The sequence below is a fragment of the Myotis brandtii genome, unplaced genomic scaffold (genome assembly GCF_000412655.1).
Source record: "Myotis brandtii unplaced genomic scaffold, ASM41265v1 scaffold435, whole genome shotgun sequence".
Taxonomy (NCBI): Eukaryota; Metazoa; Chordata; class Mammalia; order Chiroptera; family Vespertilionidae; genus Myotis; species Myotis brandtii.
This window is the reverse complement of record NW_005366635.1, coordinates 69,783-80,928: the sequence shown is the minus strand read 5'-3', so window position 1 is coordinate 80,928 and position 11,146 is coordinate 69,783. Positions and strand designations below refer to the sequence as shown.

At 51.9% G+C, this 11,146-nt stretch overlaps 1 long non-coding RNA gene across 2 annotated transcripts in view; it reads right to left on the bottom strand.

Moving 5' to 3' along the window:
* Nucleotides 1-5,100: 5,100 nt before the first annotated feature.
* The window catches only part of LOC102250041, a 13,840-nt gene continuing 7,794 nt past the window's right edge, over nt 5,101-11,146 (bottom strand). The window contains exons 6-7 of one of the 2 annotated variants that reach the window (XR_001363711.1): nt 5,796-6,036; nt 5,101-5,457 (exon numbers count right to left, since the gene is read on the bottom strand). This is a non-coding gene — a long non-coding RNA (uncharacterized LOC102250041). The remainder of the gene's footprint in view (nt 5,458-5,795; nt 6,037-11,146) is intronic. The other variant, XR_314061.2, reaches the window with a different exon arrangement.

The following is an 11,146-nucleotide window of genomic DNA, read 5'->3' as shown; positions in this document are numbered from 1 at the left end:
CACACCTTCTTTCTGATGGTGTTTCAGGCTCCTTAGGATCTGTTGCTAGAAGTGGGCTCACCAGGTCAAATGGCAGCCGGTTCCATTGTTAATTGTTTGAGGAAACTCCATACTGCTTTCCACAGCGGCTGCCCCAGTCTGCATTCCCACCAGCAGTGCGAGGGCTCCCTTTCCTCCGCGTCCTCCCAGCACTTGTCAGGTGTTGGCTGGCTGACGGCAGCCGTTCTGACAGGGGTGAGGTGAGCCTCGCGGTGACCCCTCTTACACTGAACACGGCGCCTTGTGATGGCGTCTCTACCGTTTCCCCGCCTGTAACGGGAGCATCGACACGGAGGCGCAGAGAACGCCCCGTCTCTCCGGAGGGCGCACAGCGCCTCCCCACACGAAGCCGTTAAAATCCGGCATCACGCCGAGTCCCTGCATGTGGTCTTTACTGGATTCCGAGGGAGCCATTTAAAAATCGTGTTTTAACTTTTGAACCTGCTTTTGAATTTAAAAAAAAAAAAAAGGCAACTCGTCGCCTCTGGCCTAATGGATGCGACTACGAAAGGCTGATTTTACGACCGAAGAAATGCATTTGACTCAGCACAGTGGTGACAGCGCCCTCCGCGTGATGACTCCATTCAATTCCCCCCTTTCATCCATATTCAGGTTCATTATCTCGCAGACAGAGGACAAGGCGGCAGGTCATCTGTCAAGTCTGGATGCTGGGAATCTTGGATGCCTTTCTGTGTTTTGCGTTTTTTTGTTAATCCTCATCCTAGGATATTTTCCCATTGATTCTTAGAGAGAGTGGAATGGAGAGGAGAAAGAGAAACATTGACGTGAGACAGACACATTGATGGGCTGCCTCTTGCGTGCAGCCCGGCCAGGGAGGAGCCTGCAACCGACATTCGTGCCCTTGACCGGGAATCGAACCCGGGACCCTTCAGTCCGCAGGCCCACGCTCTATCCACTGAGCCACACCGGCCAGGGCCACAGAGGAATTTTTAAACCTTGTTTGCAGTGGATGGACTGCCCTTCGCCGGAACATTCTTTTCGCTCTCCGGCATCCTGGAGGAATTCTCTGATTTGCGCGTCCTGTCCGCCCACGTGGTCATTTCTGGGAATGGAGTCCCTCGGGCACTGAAGCACTTTGTCAGCTCCGGCTGCCAGCACGGAACCCGCAGAGTGGGCGGCTCACACCACAGAAATGCGTGGTCGCAGGGCGCTGGAGGCGGGGAGCCTGAGGCTCAGGTGCCCGGCCAGGGCCAGGATCCGGTACTTTTATTACTGTTACTGTTAAGCATATCTTTCCTTCTATTTCCTGAAGCTTTTGTTATAGTTGCATAAGAGCTTCAAAAACTCTTATGAGTTTAAATTACAAGTGTATCTTGAACTGGAAACGTGTTGCCCCGATGTTCCTCTGCATTCCTTTGCTATCACATCAGACGGAATTCATGAGGAGGAGCCTTACACGGCTCCTACACACGCTGCTTCCGGTCGGATCAGAAGTTCAGGGCAGGGAGCGTTTTCTCCAGGGACGCAGAGGGAGTTCTTCCCGGCGAGGACGAAAACACCGAGAGAAATCAAGAGAGAGGAATCGCGTGACTGGGGCCCTGGCAGAAACCCCAGGGAGGACCTGCTTAGCTCAAAGCCTGCGTCAAAGCCTGGGAGACAAAACCCGGTCATTACATGTTTTTCGAAACATGGAGATGCGTTTTTTTTTCCATTTAATATTTTCATTAAAAATACATTCTTGTCCTGGCTGGTACTGCTCGGTGGTTAGAGCACAGGCCTACGGACTGAGGAGTCCTGGGTTCGATTCCAGTCAAGGGCACATGCCTGGGTTGCGGGCTCGATCCCCAGCGTGGGGTGTGCAAGAGGCAGCCGATCCATGATTCTCTCTCATCAAACCCGGTCATTACATGTTTTTCGAAACATGGAGATGCGTTTTTTTTTCCATTTAATATTTTCATTAAAAATACATTCTTGTCCTGGCTGGTACTGCTCGGTGGTTAGAGCACAGGCCTACGGACTGAGGAGTCCTGGGTTCGATTCCGGTCAAGGGCACGTGCCTGGGTTGCGGGCTCGATCCCCAGTGTGGGGTGTGCAAGAGGCAGCCGATCCATGAGTCTCTCTCATCACTGATGTTTCTATCTCTCTCTTCCTCTTTGAAACCAATAAAAATATTTGTTTATAAAAAAGCTCTCTCTGTCCACGTCTACTGATTCAAGAGACCTCAAGTTTAAAAGGTGCGACCACTACTAGAATAAAGAGTGCCTCATTCAGAGTGATCTCTTCGTGTTTATACCTGGATCATGTAGGACAAAAATCAATCCAATGAATGTTCCGGATTCCTGCCCCCCAAGAATTACAAAAACTTTGCTTGAGTAAACGTGAGATACGAAGCCAGATCTGATGCAGGCTCAGATGGGGACTTCCTCTCCCTGGGAAACGGAATGTAGATGCCCGCACAAAGGGTCCGAGCCCGCCTGGTACCAACAGCATCCGATCGTATTCCAGTGGCTTGAAGGAGCGTCGATGGGAGGTGGGACAGCCAGCTGGACTCGGGGCACACAAGGGGAGGGCGTCCCTCGAAGAAGAAATCGGCCGCCATCGCTGCCCCTCCTGGTGCCGGCCCTGCGCTGCCTCCCTGCTAAGCCCTTACCCGCCTGTTGCTCGGGCTTCTCACTCACCGCGGCCCCTCCTGGGCCTCAGGTTGAGGCGGCAGCATCTTAGGATATGGGTCTCCACCCCCTTCCCACCTGGAGCTGAACGGTGCCAATGCCTGACCAAGCACAGCCCACCCTACTCTCATGCCCGGGGTCAGATCACCTTAGTTCTTCATGGCCCTGACTTCTGCCCAGACTTTTGGCTCCGACCTTCACAACCTGGTGCTCACGTCTAATGCCAAACTCACCCCGTCTGGTAGCTTAGATGGTATTTTACATAAAAAGAATTCTAGCCCTGGCCGGTGTGGCCCAGTGGATAGAGTGTCGGCTCCCGGACTGAAGGGTCCCGGGTTCGAGTCCCCTCCAGGGCCCCTTCCTCGGCTGCAGGCTCTTTGGCTGGCCCTGCTGAAGGCACCCAATCCGTGTGTCTCTCCCCCTGTCTCTCCCCCTCCCTCCCACCCGCTCTAAAAATCAATGGAAAAATATATATCCTCCAGTGAGGATTAACCACCCCCCCTCAAAAAAAAAAAGCAGCCCTGGGTTAGACTGCCTCTGACTCCAGCTAATGGCTGCGGGGTGCTGGGCTCTGTCCTCGTAACGTGTCCACGTCTGCCCAGCACCACCTGCAGCCTGGCCTCAGCTCTCCGAGCCCCGCGGGTGGCTGTGCAGCGATCGATCGATAATAACCGGCGGCCTCTTGTGGATGGACGTGAGCGGAATATCAACTCCGACTTTGGGAAGCGTGGGAAGAGCGTCGTGATCAGACGCCTGGAGCCCAGCCCGCCTGCACCCCCGGGGCCGTCTCCAGTCCCCTTTGGTGACGCAGCACCGACCCCCATCCAGGGGCACTGAGGTGTCACCTCTGAGGCTGGGGGGAGGGGTGTCTGGACTTGCAAATGCATGGGAGGCGGTGGCCACCAGGAGATTTTTCTGGGCTTTGGCCCAGGGAGCTCTCCAACAACTTCAGTCTGTGAGTTTATTTTTTTATTGATTTGGGAGAGAGAAAGGAAGGGATGGAGAGAGAGAGAGAGAGAAATTTGTTTTTCTACTTATTTATGCATTTGTTGGTTGATTCTTGTCTGTGCCCTGCTGGGAATTGAACCTGCAACCTTGGTGTATGGAGATGATGCTCTAACCAACCGGCTACCTGGTCAGAGCCAGTCTGTTTAATACATGAAGTCCCTCCTGTCCTTTTTTAAAAATATATATCTTTTTATTGATTTCAGAGAGGAAGGGAGAGGGAGAGAGAAACATCAGTGATGAGAGAGAACCATTGATTGGCTGCCTCCTGCACGCACCACACTGGGGATCAAGCCTTGACCGGGAATGACACTGTGACCTCCTGGTTCATAGGTCGACCCTCAACCACTGAGCCACACCGGCCGGGCCTGTTCTTAAATCTCGTCCCAGTCAGAGCTGTGCTGTCAATCATCCCAGGTTACATGGAAGTGACTCCCAGATGTAAACAGAGGACCCAATCCCAGGACCCACTGTCCCCAAAATTCCGCGTAAACCAACACCTCGCCTTGGGCGCATCACGTCCCCCTCTGGGCCATCTGAACCACAGCTCAGGAAGCGGCACGGCGGCTGCTGTTTTTCCTTCTTATCCGCCAGGCCCCTCTCTCCCTTTTGGAGTATCTCATCTTTTCAGGCCATGCGTTGGAAAAAGTAAACGGTAACTTGGGGGTTCCGGGCATGGCTCTGTGGGAGAAGGAAAATGCACTGTGCATTTGGGGCAAAAAGATGAACTGAAGTCTGTCATACGTGTAATTGTCTCCTAGGAGACCCAAGCATAAATCATCACCATGGAGACCGCTTGAAGCCATGAGCATGGATAATCCCCTGGGCCTTGTTTGGGGCAAGAAAGGCTGCAAATGAGAGCGGCCAAGCCTCGCAGCGATGACCAGGGTGAGGGGGGGGCCGGCTCCGGGCCTGGCCCAGCAGCCCTGTGGGCGACCGCATGGCTGTGCTCCTGACAGGCCTCCTGCCCCTGACAAGGAGGGGACCGTCACAGCAATGCCACGGCTCCCGAGAGAGCGGCCGCTCAGTCCACAGCCGGGCTTTGGGGAGACGCCGCCCAGAGTCCTTCCACGGTCTGACTGAGAATAAGAGAACTAATACGCGCAATAAAATAAACGTTCCCTTCAACGCAGAGAACGGGTGCCGTGTGTTAGGAGCCTGGGGTACAAGGTCTACATTTTATTTTATTTATTTTTTAAATATATACTTTTTTATTTCAGAGAGGAAGGGAGAGGGAGAGAGAAACAGAAACATCCATGATGAGAGAGAATCATGGATTGGCTGCCTCCTGCATGCCCCCCACTGGGGATGGAGCCCGCAACTTGGGCGTGTGCCCTGACCGGAATCCAACCCGGGACCCTTCAGTCCGCAGGCCGACGCTCTAGCCACTTAGCCACACCGAGAGAACAATAAAAATATATTTTAAAAAAATAGTTTGATTTGTGGAAGAAACTGGGCCACATGGTAACCTGACAAGCTCAGGGAAGGCCTGCGGAGCAGCCTTGCAAACTCAGAGACCTAAAGTCACCACCAAGGATTAGAAAGCAGTGTGTGGTGGGTAGTCACGTCCTAGGCCAGTATCTTCCCAGACAAAGATCAACTTGGGCCTCAACTGAGCCTCCTGCCTTTTTGCATCTAAGTTAACATACCTTTGGAATGTCGGGGTCACTTCCCCTTCTCCGGACCCCTCAGGGCAGAACCAGTGCACCAGGGCAGAGACCACAAATTCCCTCGCTGTTACTGTTACCGTGTTAATTGCTGACTGTTAGCCTCCTGCATCCACCTGAGGAAAAAAAAAAAAAAGACCAAAAGGACACCAGTGGAGATGAGTGTGAAAATGCGGGTCAGTGGGATGCACTGCGGGGGTGGGGTGAGGGGCAGGAGGGGAAGGGGACTGGCTCCCCGTTTTCTCTGTCACAGCCTTCAGACCCGGTTACAGAGAACTGTCCCCATTTTACAGGCCAGGACACTGAGGCTCACAGCGGCCGGGTCACTGGACCAGAACTACCCAGACAGCACGCTGGAGTCTGGGTCCCGCCCTTTCCCATCCGCTGTGCATCCAGGCTAGACCTGCGATCAGCCTGGAGCTAAGGGGGTGGGGAGAGTGCCCGGGGGACTCACTGAGGAGCAGGTACGACTGGTCATCGGCAGCTGGCCAAGACCTCGACGTCAGTCAGCTCGCCCCTGCACAGAGGGGCTGCCACGGGAGTCTGACTGGGGGTGGGGGCGGGGCTCCGTGCTCAGCCTCCCCGCCAGAGGCATCCAGCAGCCCAGATGCCGCACCTGGGCCTCTGAGTCATCGCCCGCCCGCCGCGGCGGTGGAGGTGATGTTAATCCCATCTGACAGCGCGCGTGGTCCAACCTGGAGAATAGAAACCGTGAGTCACCACCCTGCTCCCTAGACCATGCGTTTAATTAAAGGGGGGCCGGGTCCCCGTCGAGCTTCGTGAGGTCAGCCTCCCCGCCTGCCTCCACCGAGCTCCAAGGGGTGGGACCCCTCCTGGTGCCTCTGTGTACACTGGTGGGGGCCCCCCGTGCACCCCGGCATGGCAGAAGCTCACAGAACAGAATGAGCAAGCGTCAAAGATATTCCTCTTGCCCTGAACAGTGTGCTCAGTGGTCAGATCCCCAGCCTTCGAACTGAAGGGTCTCAGGTTTCGATTCCCGGTATCGATGTCTCTCTCTCTCTCTCTCTCCGTCCCTTCTCTCTTCCACTCTCTCTAAAAACCAATGGAAAAAAAATATCCTCGGGTGAGGATTAAAAAAGAGATAGAGCCCAGCTGCTGCGGCTCAGTGGTTGGCACAGACCTATGAACCAGGAGGTCGTGGCTCTAGTCCTGGTCAGGGGCACGTACCTCGGCTGCAGGCTCCATCCCCGGCCCTGGTCGGGGTGTGTGTAGGAGGCAACCAATCGATGTGTCTCTCTCGCATTGATGTTTCTCTCTCTCTGGGTCTCTCCCCCTCCCTTCCACTCTCTCTATAAGAAAAAGCAAGAAAGACACGAACAATTGTTAAATCTGCTTGGAGCAAGGATTCAGCCAACCACAGCCCACGTGCCAGTCTCTATTCATAATCGGAGAATGGATTTCACCCTCTCCGACGGCTGGGAAAAAATGAAAAGAAGAATGTTTTCTGGCGTGTGAAGATGAGACGACGTTCCAATTTCAAGGTCCATAAATAAAGTTTTATTGGAGCACAGCCACGCGCATTCATCTGCATACGGTCTGTGGCGGGTCTGACACGATGGGCAGTGCTGGGCAGCTGAGATAAGGCTGCATGTATAACTCCCAGAGCCTGAAATACTTAATACCAGCCTTTCACAGGGGAAAAAAAAAAAAGTGCCAACACTTGACTTGGAATATATGCTGATGCGTATCTTTATTGTATAATTACTTCGACTCCCCTGTACACGGCAGATTCTTCCTCACAAAGAAATCAGCTTCGCAATCCACACGCAAGTTATCAGGGAACATATTTTTTGCAAATGCATTAAAGGTAAAGACAGTGAAGTTCAGAGAAAGTGACTTGCCCAACACCCCCTAGTCAGTAATGCGATTTATGCCAATATCCAAGAGTATAATATACCAATATTAAATTTATATGGAAAGTAAAAGGAACTAGAATAGCCAAAATGATTTTGAATGTTTTTTAATATGATTTTTAAAATTGATTTTACAGAGAGAGGGAGAGGGAGGAAGAGGGAAAGAAACGTCAATCAGCCTGCATGCCCCCGACTGGGGACTGAGCCCGGGCCCAGGCATGTGGCCTGACTGGAATCAAACAGGTGACGCTCAAGCAACTCTAACTATTTGATTTTAAAACCAAAAAGCTACATTAATCAGGACAGGGTGGCGTTGGTGAAATGGTAAACACAGAGAACACAGAAATATAGTCATAAAGTCCAGAAATCCATCCATGTCTGAAGAGATGGCCAACACCTTTTGACAGAGGATTACAAAGTTAGATTCTCAAAAAATGGCCCTGGAACAACTGTACATCAATATGCAAAAACAAAACAGACAGACAGACACACACACACACTCAACACCCTCCGCCCACACCCCGCTGCTTTGCATCTTCTATGAAAATTACGGACCGTGGATCTGATTTGGGGTTAGGCGGAGATTTCTTAGCTACAATATCAAGAAACGCAAACCATTAAAAACCAATTAATAATTTATCGAACATCAACATTTTAAAAGGTCTGCTCTACACCACACACGGTTAAGAGAATGAAAAGACAAGCCTCCAACTGGGAGCCATTATTCACAAAACACACAGAACAAGCACGTGTACGTAGACGGCATCACAGAACCGCCAGGACCCTGTAAGCAAGCCAACAGCCCCTAACAAATGAGCAAAGGCTCTGACAGCCACTTCACCAAAAAGATGATAGATAGATAGATAGATAGATAGATGATAGATAGATAGATAGATAGATGATTGATAGATAGATAGATGATAGATAGATGATAGATGATAGATAGATAGATAATAGATAGAAAGATAGATGATAGATAGATAGATAGATGATAGATAGATGATCGATAGTAGATAGATGATAGATAGATAGATTATAGATAGATAAATGATGAATGATAGATAGATAGATAGATAGATGATAGATAGATAATAGACAGATAGATGATAGATAGATGATAGATAATAGATAGATAGACGGCATGTTAAGTACATGCACAAATGTGCACCATCGTTAATCCTCAGGGAGACGCAAATTAAATCTCCATGAAGTACCACTACTGCCTAATAAAACGGCACACACACACACACACACATAAATACACAGATACACATATAAACCAGCTTGTGGGTGGGAGAGGAAAGCGTGCCGTCTTTTTGGGGAGAACCATTTTGGGAAGCCCATTACAAATGCAGGGGACGCAGTCTTCGAGGCAGTAACTCTGCGTCTGAGAACCAGTTCATTTCCATACGTCTCGGCAAAGACGTCCAGGGACGCCGCCTTAACAGGCACGTGTGCGTGAATGTTTTGTAGTCATTACGTCTTTGGAAAAGCAGCCAGGCTCGATTAGCCGGGAGCCGGCGAGAGCCACGGAAGGCAGGGCTGGGGAAGGAAACATTTACTTTCTAATTTCTACTCTCGTCGGCTGTGTGGTGTCTCTGGAATTGGTGCCATATGTTTGTGTTCCTCCCAGAATTAAAGACCCCAACAACTGAGGTGGATGCAAATTGACACACAGCGAGGCGGGCTGGATGGCTTGTCCGCGTTCAGGGGATTCTACGTTCCGAGGGGAGACGCGGGACCATCTGGGTCCGGCTCTCCGTCCCAGGCAGCCTGGTGCCCGAGTAAGCGGGATTGCATCTCGAAAAGCTGTGTTCTCTCTGTCTTCTGCCTCTGCCCACTCCCCCTCCCCCATGTTCCCAAGCCGGAGTCTCTACAGTGGGAATTAGAGTGTCAGACTTTATTCCCCACTCTTATTTCAGCTGCTTCTAACTTTTCGAAGAAAAAAGAAAGAAAAAACACCCTATTGTGTCTTTTTTGTTCTGTGTTTGTGGGGGATCAAGTGCCTAATGAAGTGTGAACAGTAACATCTCCCCCCCCATCCTGACCCCCGTGTCTGGGCCTCAGGAGCCGGTGCTAGGACTGTTGCAGTAGCCTTCAGAACTGGTCTCTGAGACTCCAGTACTCCAACACGCCCCGCAGACCGGCCCCACCGTCCATGCGGCAGCTGAGGGAGCTGGCGACAGCACGGTGATAGCTCCGGTTCCTCCCGGGCTCCCTCAATGCCTCCTCGTTCCCACTAGACCGGACCTTCTCTCCTTGGGATGACCCAGCCTCTTCCCTCCTCTCCAGCCCATAGCACATGCCCCAATCTATGAAAACCCTCAGCCACCACGTGCCTGGAGGCAAGGGGCAGCTCTCACCCGCTTCCCTTCTTTTTTAAAATATTTTTTTTATTGATTTCAGAGAGGGAGGGAGAGAGAAACATCAAGGATGAGAATCATCAATCAGCTTCCTCCTGCACGCCCCCTGCTGGGGATCTAGCCCGCAACCGGGGCGTGTGCCTGGCCAGGAATCCAGCCGGACCTAACAGACCCTCCAGGTGGGCTACTGACCGCCCTGTGCTCTCATCCGTGTGTACGAACCGAGGCCCACGTGCACCATCCATTGCACGCCTGGCCTCCCGACTGCTGTGTGAGCTGCGTGGGCAGGCACCCCCGGCAGGATTCACCTTCCCGCCTGCTGGGCCCAGCTCCACGCCTGGAATGGGGTCGACGCTCTACAAACGCCTGCCTGACTGAATAAGGGGACCACCCCCCCCACCCCCCGATGCTGCAGAGAACCCTGCTCCATGTGGACGCTGAGCTGCCTGGCGGTCATCCTGACGAGGGCCTCATGAGTCTTATTTCAGTCGCTGGGAACGCAGGCAGCCCCGACCAGCCGACTGTCATCACACAGGGCACGGTTCAGAGCAGGGGTTCCCAGCGTGGGGCACACGCCCCCGAGGGGGGGGCAGTTTGATGTTTAAGGGGGGCAATTCGAGAATGTGTTATTCACAGTGAATGTTTTGCATTTCTGATGGTTCTAGGGGCCTCGTAGACAGTCTGTACATACATATTGTGATATATTTATGCATTTCAGTTCTCTATTATGTCTGAAACCTTATTTGCTATTTTTTCATATCCCTTCACATTATTATTATTTAACAATTCCTTCGTGAGTTCTTCCTCAGTTCGTCCACTGTCCTTTCGTCCTTTTGTTTTTCTCTTTCGTGGACGCCATGTTCTTTGGCAGCTTGTTTAGACCAAGTTCATGGCCTTTGAGGCTTCCTCCACGTGAACAGGTGTGCAGGAGGAAGCTGATCAACGATTCCCTCTCATCACTGATGTTTCTCTCTCTCTCCCTCTCCCTTCCTCTCTGAAATCAGTAAAAATATATTAAAATAAGTAAAATAAAATTACATAGGTGCTGGGTGTACGGTTCTATAACACGTCCTCTGTCTGTTGTCCTGTGCGCTCACCGCTCCAAGTCAAGTCTCTCTCCATCACCAATTACCCCCATACACCCTACTCCACCCCCTCCCCAGGCGAGCACCACACTGTTGTCCCTGCCCATGCGTTTTTCCTCTATTTTTTCCCCTTTTTTGCTCAATCCCTCCACCTCCCCGCCAGCCCCTGCCCCTGGACAGCTGACAGCCTCTCTCTACCTATTTTGCTTGTTAGTTCATTTAGGTCATTCGAGTGAAATCTTATGGCCCTTGTCTTTCTCTGACTGGCTTCTTGACCTCATTTCACAGAATGGTCTGGGGAGCTGAGGTCAAGGGTCATCCTTTCCTGGACTCACTGAATAGTGTGGACACTCGTGCATCTTGTTTATCAGGAAGGATTTCTCACCTTAAAAGAGAGCGGTGCTATGCACAGCCCATGGACACGGGCAGGAGGGTAGTGAAGACCGACCCTAATGGGTGGGTGGGTGGAGGCTGGGAGGCGGG